At 39.3% G+C, this 18,052-nt stretch overlaps 1 long non-coding RNA gene across 1 annotated transcript in view; it reads right to left on the bottom strand.

Annotated features, from left to right (window-relative positions):
- Window positions 1-18,052, bottom strand: part of LOC145721325 (uncharacterized) — a 60,382-nt gene that overhangs the window by 23,934 nt on the left and 18,396 nt on the right. Inside the window, exon 2 of the long non-coding RNA XR_014145004.1 lies at window positions 3,705-3,919. This is a non-coding gene — a long non-coding RNA (uncharacterized LOC145721325). The remainder of the gene's footprint in view (window positions 1-3,704; window positions 3,920-18,052) is intronic.

The following is an 18,052-nucleotide window of genomic DNA, read 5'->3' as shown; positions in this document are numbered from 1 at the left end:
ATGTAATAAAATCAACAGAGATATTTTTGAGCCTGGTAATGATATACACGGCACATGTGTGAAAGAAGGAAAGGAAAGAAAAGAGGGAGAAAGAAAGGGAGAAAGAAAAGGATGGAAAATAAAAAGAAAGATGAAAGAAAGGAGAAGACAAGAGTAGCATGGAGAAGAAGACATAAGGAAAAATAAAATGAATGTGCATCAATAATCAGAGATATAGAGGCTGGGGAGACCATCATGTCTGATGAATATCAGACAGAAACTGTGCGCATGAGTTGGAAGTCCCACTAGACCACAAGCTTTCCAAAGGCCTGGGCTGCAACTTACTTTGTGTTCCCAGCTCCTACTGTAGCAATTGTTAAGTTGGAAGTTTTTACTGAGGTTCTATGATATGATGGAAGATTGCAAACTGAGATAGCAGCTCACAGAAATTTCAAAGCGGTGCTGTATTAATCGGCTCAAGCTGCCATAACAAAATACCACAGACTAGGTGGCTTAAACAAGAGAAATTTATTTTCTCACAGTTCTGGAGGCTAGAGGTTCAAGATCAAGGTGCCATCACGTTAGTTTCTGGTGAGACCGCTCCTCCTGTCCTGTAGATGGCCACCTTTTCACTGTGTCCTCACAAAGCCTTTCCTCTATGGACATGAGGAAAGAGGGAAAGAGTCCTGGTATCTCTTTCTCTTTTCATAAGGACACCAGTTCTGTTGGATTAGGGCCCCATCCTTATGACCTTATTTAACCTTAATTATCTCCTTAAAGGCCCTATCTCCAAATAGAGTCACCTTGGGGGTTAGGGCTTCAACATGAATTTGGGGCAGTGGAGAGGACACAATTCAGGCCACAACACATGCCAAAAACCAGTTAGATGGCTCTAAAACTCTCAAGGAGAATATCAATGCATTAAGAAAGTGGAGATGAAAAGATGTATGAGAAGGTATTCTTTAGGAAAACTCTGGAGGCGATATACTCTCTGCCTCCAAAGGTGATAGAGGGGCTGCCTAACCTCTCAGCTCAAGCCTAGTGAGAGGGGCTTTAACTCAACCATTGAAAGATGGAGGCCTTGATGTGTGTACCCTGTATTTCCAGTGTGAGGCCCAGGAGACTGGTCTTGATGCATATCTGAAGAATCTGGAAATGAGAGGCTGTGCTTATCAGCCTACGGTGCAGGAAACAGCTGTGTTTGAGATTGTATCCCCACCAACAGCAAGGCAAAGAATACATGAGTGTCTCCCACATGGGGGGAAACAACCTAGAGCAAGTTTAAGTGCTGCCCAAGAGGACCACCTGGAAGGGTAAAGGATGCCAATAGAGAGAGTCTTGTCTACACTGAACCCCTGGAAAACTAGGGGCTAAAGGAGATATTGGCTAGCAGAAGAAAATGTGCTTCTCAAGGTTATACTTCCAGGGTCCCAGCAGAGAGGCTCCTAAAAATCCATGGAAACCAGTGCAAGGGACTCAGCTTGGAATGGCTGAGCCAGAAAATGAGCCCAGAAAATGCAAGACTATCTTATGATAGTACCAGTCAAGTAAGAACTTTCCATTCTCAGTTTTCCCACCTGCCCCTTTGTGCTCCAAGAGCAAAGGGCCAGAACCCGAACTAGCAACCTGGGAAAGGAAAAAAAGACAAAAGAAAAAGAAGGAAGTATACTGTAGCTCTTAACGAGGCAGTCACTAACCACCAGAAGCTGGGGCAAAGGAGAATGTTTAATTCAAAACTGAGGTAGGTTTTATATTGGACCAAGCATTCTAGTTATGGAACTAAGATTACAAAAGTCATGGAGTTTGCCAGTTTTTATTAGCAGGAAAACAACATCCATATCTAAAAAATTTCAAGGAATAGTAGCAGGAAAACTAGAGGCGCCTACTGATTACATCTCATAAGACATGCTTGTTCGGCATATTGGTTATACTAGCATAAGATACAGGACATTCAATACACTTTTCGATCAATGTAAATAAAATCATTTTAAAATACTAGCAAACTGGGTGGGAGGATGGGTTAGCCTGGTGATGGGTATTAAAGAGGGCACGTTCTGCATGGAGCACTGGGTGTTGTGTGCAAACAATGAATCGTGGAACACTACATCAAAAACTAATGATGTAATGTGTGGTGATTAACATAACAATAAAAAAGTAAAAAAATAAAATACTAGCAAACTCATATAGTATTTAATCTGCTTCCCTTGTCATGTACTTTCATGTTTCACTGACTGCTTACAATAGCTCCATCATTGATGTGGGCACTATTATTATCTGTTTAATGAATGAAATTCATTAAAATTGAGGCAGAGAGAAGTACCCCAGAAACAGGATCTATGAATTGGGGGCTCCACTAGACACTGACTTTCCAGAAGCAGCGAGGAAGGGGGAGAGCCAGGATTCATACCCAGGTAACATGTCTCGGAGACATTCTCTTTACCTCCATCCCGTTCTGCTCTCTCAAATTATCAAACTGCTCTGTCCTGAAGGAATTTACATTCCAGAAAGGATAAACAAATAACAAACAGGTAAATACATAAATACAAGGACAATGAAAGAAATAAACAGGGTACTATGGTGGAAGGTACACACAGGACTACTTTCAGATGTGCAGTCAGAGAAGATCTCTCTGAAAAGGTGACATTTAAGCTCAGGAAGTGTGGGAAGAAGCAAGTCAGCCAACCAAGAAGTAGATTTTAAAAAATCAAGTAAAATAGCAGATTTGCCACTGATCTTGTAAAATGTGCTTTAAATGGAAAGTGAGCTGACAGAGGTTAAAATGTGATATGCTTTGTGTCATATGCTTTAAGAAATGATGTCAACATTTACTCAAGAAACTGGAAGAGCACATCTCCATGTGAGCACACCCCTTCTCCACCTCCTGGGCAGAGCCTGGGATGGGAGATGACTTAGGCTAAGCATTTAATGAGCCCTTAGGAGGCTCCTGATGGGTCCTTGCTCTACCTGCAGCTAGCGAGCATCCACAAGACATACGTGGCTCAGGGCAGGCTCTTTTTCTATTTCTTTTGGACCAAAAGAAACACAATTTGAATGTGAGAGAAGAGAAAAAAGAAGAGGAGCTAAACTCCCATTATGCCATACAAAAAAGCAAGGGGTACCATCGTCAAAACACCCCAACTAGTTGGTGCAAACTGGGGCAGGTGGGAAAGTGTTTCTTGCTATGAGTTTCAACCATACGGTCTCTGAGAATCAATAGTTGTCCTTGGGAAGTGTGTATGTGTGCGTATCTGTCTGTCTGTCTATACGTACACACATTTCAACTGTGGGTTGTTTACTCAAGTTTGAATTTTGAGAAAAATAAAGACATATGTTTCCATCTCCACCCACGGACCAGCCTCTGAGGTGACGAGGTTGGGTGTTCAGGTCTACTCTGGATTGTCTACCCAGACTCAGAGTTCTATAGTTACAGAGCTGTGGGTGACAGCCAAGGGGTCTTTCTGGGGGCTATTAGTCCAAACTGAGTTACTCACATTTAAGAACTAAGGATGGAGATTAAGATCCACCTCTGTGGATGGAAGATGCATAGAGAGTCACGTGGTGGAGATTAGGGAAAAGAACATGCTCTTGCTGGAAAGACTGACTTGGAAATAGTGCAAAATTAATAACAAGGGGATCAGCAGGAGAATTCCCATTTAAAGATGGGTTTTCCATGAAATATGGTATGGAAAAGTCATAAATAGGCACAGCTTAAATATCTCTCCTACCTTAAAATTCCTTGTAGTTAATCAACCTTACAACCCTGTGAAACGGTCCTGCAGAAACAAGAGATGGGCAGCCAAAGGAAGTGTGGTTGGCCACATACTCACTCTTCTGGTGTCTGTGCCGAGGGAGTTAACATCTTGTGGAGGGAGGCATGGCGGAGACACCACGAGCAGGAATTTCAGGCAGGGGAACTGCAGGAGTGGGTGGGCCTGGGGACCTGGGAGGGATGGAAGGAGTACATGATGATGGGGTGGGCAATTTGGGGGCAAGTATGAAACAACCCCTCTTCCTTCCTGTATCTTTATAAGAGGGTAAACCTATGGGAGAAGGAAAAGTGGACACTTGAGTAAACAACCCCAGACCATATTGGAAACATAAAACTATGTGCTGTCTACTTTGGCCCCCTCAGGACAATGTAGCTATTCCTTTTGTATATAGTTCTTCTCTGGTAAGAAGCCAAATATTGAAGCCCACTTCCTCCCAGGGAGACAAGAGCTCTCTCGGGCCTCCAGCATTGGCTGGCCACTGCCAGATCAAGGGAGCCCACCCAGGGGAGAGTGGGAAGGTTGCCTCGGAGGCTTTGCTCTTTAAATGTGCCATTTCTTTGTATCCAGGCAGGAAGGAGGCCAATAATTTATGGCTCTCCATCCTATGGTATGTTCATGCCTGTGCATGTGTGCGTGTGAGAGTGTATTTCTTCTGTTGTTTATTCTTCTCCTGTTAAGAACATAATGGACTCAGTCCAGGGACTACTGAGGGTTGTCGTGCCGACCCTGTGGCTTTTCTCTAATATACACACATTTCATTATTTGCCAATGGTGCCATAGCTACTGCTGTGACTAACAAGTTCATATTTCCCATGAAGGGGCCCATCTCCCACAAAACTATGTTAACAAAGGAAAAGTAACCATTCATTAGTTCTATCAACATGATTTGAATAACCTGGAAGCTAAGCAAATTGAGACTTCTATACATTAATATTCTTTTTTCTACAAAGGATTTATATTTATGTTCTGGCATCTTGCAGATTCATTCTCAGCCTCTCTGTTTCAAATCAAACCCTGTCAAATCCTACCTAAAGCCTTACACTCCTCAGCCTCAGGGCCTATGAGTCCTCCTACATCCTGGTGCCAAGTACTCTGGTGGCACTCAGCAAAAAACATCAGTCTTAACCATGGTTAGATTTTAATTTCATTACTTTGGACTTTAACCTGCCCTCTAATTAGACAATGAACTGAGGAAAATCTAATTACTTTTCCAATATTCCTTCATGTTGGCATTCTTGATTATTGCCATGTCACATTTGAACAACTCACAGAGACTTCCTGAACATGGATAACAATCATTCTTTTTCTAAACAAAAGCTGAAGTAATGCCCTTCATCAAAGAGTGGAAAGGTTTTGGTTTGTGTTTTGTCTGTTTTTTGTAGTCTTGCCCCTACCATGAGATTAGTCAAGTTTAGGCTACTCAAGTAGCCAAAGGCATTTGAAACATGCTAGAACTGGCCTCAGCCTGTAACAATTCTCTCTTGCTTTACAAGACAGACATATGACCTTTCCTTCAGCCAGGAGCAAGTGGGTAAATGGATTACTTGATTGACTGGGTATGACAGTGCTGTTGAGAAATGTACTTTAAATATATCTGGCAAGTTGAAAGTGGTATGGCCTATTAGGATATGATTATGTTAATTTGGGTTGTCATGCAGTAGGGAAGCAGTTCTGCTATAACGGTACGTTGTAAACAACTGCTTGGGTCCTTCAGGTGGAAATGGTCTTTTGGTGCTGAGGCCAGACCGAGGCTATAGAACCCAGGGACAACATATAAGCTCTGCTACTTACCCATCTCTTGCGACTGCTTTTATGAGGAAGGCAAGAAAAGAGACTGGGACCCCCTCTTGTTGCTTGATTGACTACCACTGGCCTTAAGGATAATGGATAAACGAGAGAAACAAGGAAATCAATGGCCTCGGTCTACGCTTTCACCCTTGCCTCAGCAGTTAAGCATTCCCTACTCAAGCTCACCACTGCCACCACAACCATTAGAGTTAAAAAGGAGGTCCTTGTGCTTTTTTGCATCAGATTTCTGGAACAGGTTTCATAAAGAGTCAAAGATACAGTATCAGTAAAGATGAAGAACAAACACTATTAGCCCCACCTGGAATTTTAATGGCTGGAGCAACAACTACAACAAAAAGAACAAAATTTCTCACCAAACTTTTACAGATATTTCACAGCCCCTCTACCTCATTTTTATTAAACTATCTGATGTACTGGGTTAACTTTGAGACTGTCAGATATGAGAACCCATGCATTTGAAGTCTGTGATCCACCAACAAAGATTGTAGTGAGAAGAATTCTTGTGCAGAACAGGAAAAATGTTGAGGGAGAGATACCATCCAACCTGGCAATTCAAAAATCCTTCCCCTTTTCTGCTTTTTCTATGATGTAAGGTGATTCTCTCCTGCTTTAGGGGACGTCAAAACACAGAAAGAAAACAAGTCCAGAGGAAAAATTATCTTGGATATAAACCCTTTTTCTGGGATACTAGATAATCAAGAGCACAAACTGGTGCAAGACAGCTAAACATTAGTCAACTGCTCTTGTGCCTATAAATGTAGCCTCCTGTTAAGTAGCATGGAAAAATTAAACCACAAAATCCCAGCAAGACAAAGTGCAGACAATTTATAACCCAGATATTGCAGCTAGGGAGAGATCTCTGATAGTCTTACCTAAGAAGCAATTACAAATGAAAGGGCTTCTCACTAGTGGAGGATTTTTTTTAGGAGGCACGTCAGTCAGAAAGTTTTTCACCAAAAGGCAGAGAGATCTATAAACCTCTCCTTTCACCACATCACTGATAGCTGAAGCAGGCATATTTGCAAAATTGGATAAGAGTACATCTCCAGAAGCCACAAGGATCTTTGCAACAGGAAAAAAGGGATAAATAGCTAGAGCTAAAAATACATACATAGTTGATGAAGTCTTTGTACTCTGAAGTCCTTAACCAGGGGGCAGCCTAGTGAGCATAGAGACTGTCAGTTTCAGAGCCAAATGAATAAGAATCCAAAATAGCACTTACTATTTCTAGGATTTGGGGCATGTTTTTTAACATCACTGAGCCTCAGCTTCCTCAGTTGGATAAAGAGAATAGTAGCATCTGCATCCCAGAATTATTACAGAGCCAGCACATAACAGGTGCTCAACAAATACTATGTCTCTAATCCTTTTTTGCACAACTAGAGATTAAAAATAAGAATAGCAAAATTTCACACTTTCAATATAAGGTAATGTGTGGGGGAAAAAAAAAAAAAAAAAACAAGAGACAACATAACATCATTAAAAAGACAATCTGCCCTGGGAGGCAGAAGACCTGAATTCACCACCTGGCTCTCTCCATTTCTACTTCTGTGGTTCTGCTCCTCCAACTCTCTGGGCCTTGAATTTCTCATCTGAAAACCAAAGATATTGGACTAGATAGTTGACCCCTATTGTTTTATTTCACTGAAAGTTGTTACTGTTAGTAATGTCTAAGCCACTAAAGAGGTATTTACTTAAAGTCCAACACTTCTGTGTTAAAAGCAGCAATATATAGATAAGCATAGAGGCAAAAACCCTCAACAAAATATTAGCAAACTGAATCCAACAATACATTAAAAAAATTATTCACTATGATCAAATGGGATTTATTCCTGGGATACAAGGGTGGTTCAATATATGCAAATCACTCAATGTGATACATCACACCAACAAGAGAAAGGATAAAAACCATATGATCATTTCAATAGATGCAGAAAAAGCATTTAACAAATCCAACATCCACTCATGATAAAAATCCTCAACAAAGTAGATTTAGAGGGACTATACCTCAACATAATAAAGGTCATTTATGAAAAACCCACAGCTAACATCATACTCAATGGGGAAAAACTGAGAGTTTTTTCCTTAAGGTTAGGAACAAGATAAGGATGTCCACTCTCATCACTTTTAGTCAATATAGTACAGAAAGTCCTAGCCACAGCAATCAGACAAGAAAAAGAAATAAAAGGCATCCAAATTGGTAAGGAAGAAGTAAAACTTTCACTATTTGCAGATGACATGACACTAAATATAGAAAACCATAGAGTCCACCAAAAAAAAAAAAAAAAAATCCTAGAACTGATAAACCAATTCAGTAAGGTCACAGGATACAGAATCAATATACAGAAATATGTTCCATTTCTATACACTAATAATGAAGCAGAAAGAGAAATTAAGAAAACAATCCCATTTATAATTACACCCAAAATAGTAAAATACCTAGGAATAAACTTATTCAAGGAGGCAAAAGACCTGTACTTTGAAAATTATAAAACAGTGATGAAAGTAATTAAAGATGACATAAACAAACAGAAAGATATTCTATGCTCATGGATTGGGAGAACTAATATTATTAAAATGTCCATACTACCCAAAGCAATCTAGAGATTTAATGCAATCCCTATCAAAATACCACTAGCATTTTTCACAGGACTAGAACAAACCATCCAAAAATTTGTGTGGAACCACAAAAGACCTCAAATGGCCAAAGCAATTTTAAAAAAGAAGAACAAAACTGGTGGTATCACAATCCCAGATTTCAAGATATACAACAAAGCTGTAGTAATCAGAACAGTACGGTACTGGCCCAAAAATAAACACATAGATCAATGGAATCAAATAGAGAACCCAGAAATAAACCCATGCTTATATGGTCAATTAATCTTTGACAAAGGAGGCAAGAATATGAAATGGGAAAAAGACAATCTCTTCAACAAATGGTGTTGGGAAAACTGGTCAGCTACATGCAAAAGAATGAAACTGAACCATTTTTTTACACCTTACACAAAAATAAGCTAAAAATGGATTAAAGACCTAAATGTAAGACCTGAAACCATAAAGATCCCAGAAAAAAGCATAGGCAATAATTTCTCTGACATCAGCTATAGCAACATGTTTCTAGATATGTCTCCTAAGGCAAAGAACACAAAAGCAAAACTAAACTATTAGAACTACATTAAAATAAAAAGTTTCTGCACAGCAAAGGAAACAATCAGCAAAACTAAAAGACAACCAATTGAATGGGAGGAGATATTTACAAATGACATGTCCAATAAAGGGTTAATATCCAAAATATAAATAATTTATAACCCAACACCAAGACAACAAATAATCCAATTTAAAAATGGGCAGAAGACATGAACAGACATTTCTCCAAAGAAGGCATACAGATGGACAACAGACACATAAAATGATACTCAACATCACTAATTATCAAGGAAATTCAAATCAAAATCATGATAAGATATCACCTCACACTTGTCCGGATGGCCAAAATCAAAAAGACAAGAAACAACAAGTGTTGACAGGGATGTGAAGGAAAAGGAATCCTGTGCACTATTGGTGGGAGTGCAAACTAGTGCACCCACTGTGAAAAACAGCATCCAGTTGCCTCAAAAAATTAAAAAGAGGACTACCATATGATCCAGTAATTCCACTACTGAGTTTATACCCAAAGAAAACAAAGACACTAATTCGAAAAGATACATGTATCCCTATATTTATTGCAGCATTATTCACAATAGCCAAGATATGGAAGCAACCTAAGTGTCCACTGATAGATTAATGGATAGAGAATATATTACATGTAATATATATATTACTGTATATATTAATATACATGGTAGAATATTAGCTATAAAAATATGTATTACTTCTAATTTTACATATCTATTTACATATTTATATATTACTATATATATTAATATATATGGTGGAATATTAGTGAACCATAAAAAATGAATGAAATCTGACCATTGTAGCAACATGGATGGATCTAGAGGGCATAGTGCTAAGTGAAGTAAGTCAGTCAGAGAAAGACAAATACCATATGATATCACTGATATGTGGAATTTAAGAAACAAAACAAATGAATAAAGAAAAACAGAGACAAACCAAAACCAGACTCTTAACTACAAGGAACAAACTGATGGTTAACAGAGAGGAGCTGGGTGAAATAGGTGAAGGGAATTAAGAGTACACTTGTCGTAATACCCTCCAGTTCCATCCACGTCATTGCAAATGGCAAGATTTCATTCCTTTTGATGGCTGCATAATATTCCATTGTATATATATACCACATCTTTATCCATTCATCTGTCGATGGACATCTTAGCTCTTTCCATAGTTTGGCTATTGTGGACACTGATATGAGGAATTCTTAATCTCAGGAAACAAACTGAGGGTTGCTAGAGTGGTGGGGGGTGGGAGGCATGGGGTGGCTGGGTGATAGACACTGGGGAGGGTATGTGCTATGGTGAGTGCTGTGAATTGTGTAAGACTGTTGAATCACAGACCTGTACCTCTGAAACAAATAATACATTATATGTTAAAAAAAAAGAAGAAGAAGAAGATAGCAGGAAGGGAAGAATGAACGGGGGGGAATCAGAGGGGGAGACGAACCATAAGAGACTATGGACTCTGAGAAACAAACGGAGGGTTCTAGAGGGGAGGGGGCTGGGGAGCTGGGTTAGCCTGGTGATGGGTATTAAAGAGGGCACGTACTGCATGGAGCACTGGGTGTTAGACGCAAACAATGAATCATGGAACACTACATCAAAAACTAATGATGTAATGTATGGTGATTAGCATAACATAATAAAAAATAAATAAATAAAAAATAAATTTAAAAAAAGAGTACATTTGTCACGATGAGCATTGAATAATGTATAGAATTGTTGAATCACTATATTGTATACCTGAAACTAATATAACACTCTATGTCAACTATAGTGGAAATAAATTAAATTAGTTTTCCCCCCAAAAAAGAGCAGCAATATGTAACCATAACATTTGAGGGCTATAAAAGTGTACCGCTTGGGGTCTAAATTCCATAGTTGCCACTTACTGGTTCAGGGAACTGGGAAATTTAACCTCTCTCTATCAGTTCCCTTATCTGCAAAACAAGGAAAGTAATAGTTGCTATGTCATACAATGATTGTGAAGATTTAGTGAGTCAATCCACAGAAAGTGCTAAGAACAATATCTGATGCAAGTACTCGATATAATAACTGCTATTTTTATTTTTTTGTGTTGTTGCTATTATTAATTATTATTATTATTATTATTACTATTGATTGAGAAGAGATGCAATAATCACTAAATACAGTGGTTTTATCCACTATGGATTTTTAAATATCATGCCTGTGTCTTCATATAAATGAATTTGCAATAAATTATCTTTTTATGTGCTTGTGGTGCATTCAGTCTGCACTTGCACTGCATTCTAAACACCCAGAGGAGGGACACATGGGTCACTCAGTCGGTTAAGCATCTGCCTTCGGCTCAGGTCATGATCCCAGGGTCTCGGGATCGAGCCCCACATTGGGCTCCCTGCTTGGTGGAGAGTCTGCTTCTCCCTCTCCCTCTGCCCCTCCCCTCTCCCAAATAAATGAATAAAATAAAATAAACACCCAAAGCAATGACTGACCCTACTTCTATAGCCCAAGCAGGCAGATCAAGGAAGTATTCTGAGCTGTGATACAGATATCTATATATTGAGAGAAGACGAGCCCAGAAAAGTGTACCGTTAAGCACTGCCATAATTTGTGAAAAGGTCAGACAATAACAAAAGCATTTTGCTGAGACCTGCTGAGACCAAACAAAGGATATACAAGGGCAGAAGACATAAAATTTCAAAGTAAGGGACACTTTGAAAACTTTTTAAAGACTCACTTTCTGAATACTGTGACATTTGAGAAAAATCTGCATCAGCGTATATAACAGGGCAGTAGTATTTCCCACAGTTAAAACCGGTGATTGATAAAGAGCAGATTTGTACGCCAACAAATCTAAGTTAGATCCGAAACAGATGCCTTCTATAAGTTTTATTTACTTTTAAAATGCATTTAATGACATTTCAATTGTTTAGTGTTGGTAAAACTTTGGTCTCACCAACCATGATCAGCCACAGTACAATTAAGTCAAGTGAACACTAGGGATTATTACTGCAACGGACAGTCTCTGGCCTCAGGGAATTTGCAGTGCAATGCATGAGCAGTTATAATCTCACGATGTAATCAAGAGCTGCACTGTGTGGGTCAGACATTAAGAAATCACTAAGTGCTTGAGGAGATGGGATAGTGCTCTTTGTGAATGTGCTTCAGGTGCTGACACATCAACAAGGTTTTACTCTTTAGTTTTCCCTAAACTTGCCCTCTGGTTCTTCTTTTAGTTGTCCCAATAAATTCTTCCAGCCTTAGCTGGCTCTAAGTCCACATGGAAAGGCAGTTTGCTACTGATTTGGAGAAATCCCTTCCACTCTTTCACACAATGCCATTGACTTTCATCACTAAGAACTGTATTTTCTTAAGTTTGATTATTTAGAATATTATAATTTAAAACAATTCCCTTATGTTGTCTTTTCCAATCTTTCAATAAAGTATTCTTGGGGTGCCTGGCTGACTCAGTCAGAAGAGCATGTGACTCTTGATCTTGGGGTCGTGAGTTCAAGCCCCACGCTGGATGTAGAGATAAGTTTAAAAAAAAAAATTAGAAAAAAAATTTTTAAGTATTCTTGATGATGCTAGAGAAAATTCAAACAGAAACTCAAGAATGTCTAGAAACTATAATAAAAATACACATGATAACCTATGGAAAATAGCTAAAACAGAATTCAGAGGGAAAATAACAGCCTCAAATACTTCACTGAATACAAAAAGAAAAAAAGGAAATGTGGAAATTATGCCTTCAACTTTAAAAATGCAATAAAAGCCTTTAAAAAGCAGAACAATATAAAGAATAAAAATAAGGAAAAATGAATGAATTTAAAGAGGAAAAAATGTTAAACTAGTTAAAAACACCAAAAAGCAGACAAATCATATCAATTCTAAGAAAGAAAACAGAGTAAAAGCAAATAAATATACAAAATAAGAAAAAAAAGGAGAAAAATACCTCAGATCCAAAGAAAATTTGAAGAATCATAACAGACTATTTTTTTTCCCAATTTCACATAATGGATAATTTTCTAGGAGAAAAAAAAACTCACTACGGCTTACCAACAGAGCACCCCTGATGGCCTGAAAGAAATTAGGAAAGTGCTTCATTTTTTCCCCACAGTCTGCTAACGTCAAGCTCAGAAATGGAGGGTCTGTACCCACATGAAAACTAAGCCACTGACTTTCTAAAGCATGGTTGCTTTTGAGCGTGCAGAGTAGCCAGAGCAATATCTCTTTATAGCCACATGGAGATTACAACTCTAAGAAAATGACGTAGGAAGTCTAAGGTATTGAAAAGAGGTAAAGGTAGCAATGGTTTATTGCACTCTATTAAACAAAGCCCTTTAAGTGATGTGGAGAAAAAAAATCCTGGCAGAAGTATGTGTTTAGATTTTTGTTTTTGCATACTCCATCATTTTAGAGTGTAAGAAAACCAGGACAATCAGGTTCAAAAGGATTCCATCCTCAGCCCTGTGTTACTCCCAGGGTCAAGGAATTAGGGTACAAAACATTTCCCACTTCCCACTGATCTGAGAAGTTGCCACCTGCACCCAGAAGAGTGAAGTGAACCAACAAAGTTCCAAACATTGAACTGACAAACTCCAGAAAGCCTCTGGGCCCCAAATCCATAGACTCTGCACCAAGACCAGGGCTGAGATGAAGGAGGTCCATTAAAGCTCTGCTTTCTGGGCAAGAGAACTCAAAGCAGAACCGGACTTAGGAACTCGGAAAACTCTAAATGCTAAAATGTTTCAAATGCCCATGTCTCTCCTCATCACAACTTCCTAAAATTTCCTTACTGATTACTTAAATAAAGAAAGTCACTAGCGATTTTCATTTTAGTGTCTAGAAATATCTCACCCCTACTTCTGTCATGTATCTCACCAGGTTAAGTAACTATATTTGTTCAACTTCAGGACTTAAAATCTGAAGTCCAACTAGGTTCACCCTGGTAAACCCTCACTACAGATTACCTCTGTGGCATATTAATAAATAGTGGCATTGAATTCACTCAAAGCTAGCAGGCCCCTTAATTCATTTCTATCTCTAGTACACAAACAAAAGCAGCTTCAGGTATTAAGCCTTCTCAAAATATATGGAAGCCACAGGTAAGCTTCGAACAATGCAGACCTATTATGCTATTTTTCACTTGCCCTGCCAGACCCTTCTCTGGCCTTCTTCACCCTATTCTCAGCCCTGGGAGAACATCTGGACGGAACATATCAACTGGTTCCCATGCCCTCTTGCTTTCACCTGGGTTGAGCTAATGTAGAGCACTTGTAAGAGATGGAAAGGAGGAAGGTGGTGAATCTTTCCCTACAGGGTCTCTGACAGATGGTTGAGTCTGTCTACCAAAAGTCATTGCCCTATTCAAGGCTGACTCTACAAAAACTTCCCCCACTTCTTGGTACCTTTGGGTCTCATCATGGGAACTGCTCAAGTGCTACCAAGACACCAAGTTATTGCACCTTTTCTTATGGTTTCCTTATACCCATATCATCATATACAGTCCCTTGGTAAGTAAACCTCCTCTAATTATTTTATAGTGAGGGTGCCATCTGTTTCCCATGAACATGGACAGACACACATTCTTGACTGAGAGCTTCTAAAACCATGTACAAGGCAAATTCTATCCATAAAAATACAAGCTATCACCTCCGTGGCTAAGGAAGAATGTAGGCAGAGACCATTTACTCCTAGATCAAAAGCCAATAGATCTTCTCTAAAGAAAGTGAACAGATGGTACTAGCAAATACTTACAGCATGTCTTCTGATTTCCCCAAGAAAAGACCTTCTTATCTGGCATTTGGGAGCCCTTTGTTCTGAGGTGCTTCCCCCTGGTCCATCATGAAGTAAATAATGACATGACCTGCCCTACCCAGCCCACACTGAGCTTCTCTGAGAATTTCCATCCAGAGAAGAGACCTTAGGGGAAATACTCCTACCTCTACGATGGGAAAGGAAATCCATTCCAGTGTCCAATCTTACTTTCTTATAGATGAAGAGATAACCATTAATGACCAGAGGCTGAGGAGAAGCAAAAGTATGAAGGAGAAATAGAAAAACTGACCTCAAAAATAAGCCAGGGAAAAGAAGATAGTTTTTAAAGTCTAACTACTGTAGACAAAAAGAGTAAAAAAGCTATCACACTCATAAAACAAAACCAGGGCGCTATGACAAAGGAATAAGTAGTGAAAACTACAATTTAAGATATTGGACATTTAAAATCATTCTTTAAATAAAATTATTAGAAGAAAACTAGAAAATAAAGTCAAAGAAATTTCCTAAAATTTAAGCAAAAGGACAAAGACATGAAAAATATTTCAGAGTACCAACATCCAATTAATAAACATTCCTTAATGAGAAAACAAAAAAATTAAAAGGGAGGAAATTACTGAAGAAATTATATAAGAAAATTTCCCAGTGCTAAAGCAAGACATGTGTTTCCAGATTAAAAGTACAAACCAAATGCCTAGCATGATGAATTTTTAAAAAACCTATGCCTAAACACATCATTGTGAAATATCAAAACCCTGAATATAACAAAAAGACTTTAAAAGCTTCCAGAGAGCAAAACCAATTGCCTGCAAGGGATGTCTTTTCACCAACACAGCAGATACTAGAAGCCAATGGACTGATGCTTCCCACGTTCTCAGGGACAATCATCTTCAACCAAGAGTTCTGTACCTAGCCAAATTATCAATTAAGTTTGAGGGCAGGTAAAGATATTTTAGGCATGAGAAGACTTAAAAATTTATCTTTCTTCAATGTAATTCCAATAAAAATGCCAATTTGGATTTTTATGAGGAACTTGATAGATACACTCAAACATTTACAAGAAAGAATAAACATCCATGAGTAACTAAATCAGCCTTAACAAAAGGAGACGTAAAGAGGGGAAAGTTTCCCTAAGGGATACTATGAAATCATAATAATCAAAATCATGTTGTATTCACGTAAGAAGAGACTAATAAGTGAATTAAACACAACAGGAAGCATGAACACATCTATGATGATGCTGGGGCAATGACCGCATTATACAAAACACAATTGTTGGTCCCTACTTAAAACTCCATACAAAGATATGCTCCAGATGAATTAAAGGCTTAAAAATGAAAGAGAAAGGGGTGCCTGGGTGGCTCAGTCAGTTAAGCATCTGCCTTTGGCTCAGGTCATGTTCCCAGGGTCCTGGGGGATCGAGCCCTGCGTCGGGCTCCCTGCTCCCTGTTCAACTTACCATTTGAAACCACTGACAAAGTCAACAGACACATGAAAGATTGAGAATACATATCTATGTCTAAACCAGTCACTACTTAGAATATTTAAGGAACACCTACAAAACAATACGGAAAAGAACAACAAATACAGTAAGAAAAATAGGTAAATACAAATAGGCAATTTGCAAAAGAGAGAACCCAAAAGAGCAACAAATATATGAAGAGTTATTTTTTAAAAAATAGCAAACAGGGGCGCCTCGGTGGCTCAGTCGGTTAAGCGGCTGCCTTCGGCTCAGGTCATGATCCCAGGGTCCTGGGATCGAGCCCCACGTCCGGCTCCCTGCTCAGTGGAGAGCCTGCTTCTCCCTCTCTCTCTGCCTGCCTCTCTGCCTACTTGTGCTTTCTCTCTCTGTGTCAAATAAATAAAATCTTTAAAAAAAAAAAAATAGCAAACAGAGAAATTCAAACTAAGATACTAAGGCGATACCATTTTATATCTATTAGACTGGCAAGAATTACAAAGTGCGTGAGAATATACAATGATGCAGACTGTCTGGAAAACAATCTGGCAATCAAAATGATTGTACTCATGACTCAACAGTTCCCCTCATGCATCCTTACCTCCAAGTAGTTCTCACAGGTCCTTAGGGGTTCATATATGCAGATGCTTGGTGCAGCTTTTCTGTCGAGTGGGGAATTGGAGGCAATCTGTACATTTATAATGTTAACTACGGCAGAGGTACACCACAGAATACTGTAGAGCAGCCAGAAGCAATGGGTTAGATGTACATAGCAACACAGATGGATCTACCAAATACAATGCTTAGTGTGTGTGGGGGGGAATGTAAGGAACAAAACTAAATATGTAATTATGTCAGTAAGGATCTTCCAAGAAAGCAGAACTTAAGCCAGGGAGTTAAATAGAGGGCAGTTAATATGGAAAACTAAAAAGATTTTAGAAGGGCTGAAAGAAAAGGCAGAGGAATATAAGGCAAAAGCACAAATCAACAACTGCTGTGGTGTTTCTTTTTCATTACCATTCCTCTGAGAAGACTTCTTAGGTAGATTTTCCCTAATCATCCCCCCACCATAATACACCGTGTATCTTTATGCACTGTACGTAAAAAAAGTAAGATTCCCCTCCCCCAAGATCCATTTTAGCTTCCTTGGAGGCAAAATTTCCCCCACAGAGATGCATGTGTTGGAGGCATAAAGGGAAAAGATGGTAGGGGGACGTTACTAGAGCTTAGAAGCCAGGGCCACCTGGTTGGTCCTGGCAGCATAGTGGTGATGCAGCCGCTGTCTAAGTCACCACGGGGCAGTTGGGGGCAGGGGGGTGGGGGGAACACCATCCTCTCCCCTCCTCCTTTCCTCTGATCTCACACCAGTGCTTTCTTCAAAACCCAACCAGAAGCCAGGGATGGGGGATGCGTGGGAAACGCACTTTGCACGGGTCATGCCCTGGTGTGCGATACAGAACCCAGCAAGAAAAATTCAGGGAATGGATCGGAGAGGAAACAATGACCAGCACAGTAATACAATTCCATTTACTTGAATGAAAAAAATGTATGCAAACAAAAGAACATTTTGCAAGAACATATACGTGCAAAAAAGATGCACCGTGAGTACATTAAAATTGTTGCCTTAGTAGAAGAAAGGGAACGGAAAGGGATTGGAGGATAAAGATTGAAGGGATTTGAAAAATAAGAGAAAGGTTATTTGGGGGAGAATTTCCCTAAGGAGAGACTCCAGCAAAGCAAGGAGACAAACAAAAAAGGATGACACAGGAACCAGGAAACAGTGGTGCACCACAGAAGAGCAATACCGAGGGCTTCCAGCATGGCAGCTGTGCAGGGCACCCAGGAAGCTACCTCTTCAGGCTCCAGTAGAACAGAGGAGACTTGTAGGAGGGAGGAGTCCAGAAATATTAGAATGAGCCTTCAATAGGTTAGAAGGCAACGTTAAGAATTTAAAGAAGAAATCGAAGCTATCTTCAGAGAAAATCGTACAAGAACAACGGAAAGCCAATAGAATGCCAGGAAAACAACAGAAAGTGCACACAGAAGTGAGACTCCAACTATGAAGTAAAATGAATCATTTTCAACAAGCAATTCATGGAATG

Source organism: Leptonychotes weddellii, chromosome 4 (genome assembly GCF_054177405.1).
Source record: "Leptonychotes weddellii isolate Sample4059 chromosome 4, ASM5417740v2, whole genome shotgun sequence".
NCBI lineage: Eukaryota > Metazoa > Chordata > Mammalia > Carnivora > Phocidae > Leptonychotes > Leptonychotes weddellii.
This window is presented reverse-complemented; position numbering and strand designations above follow the sequence as displayed.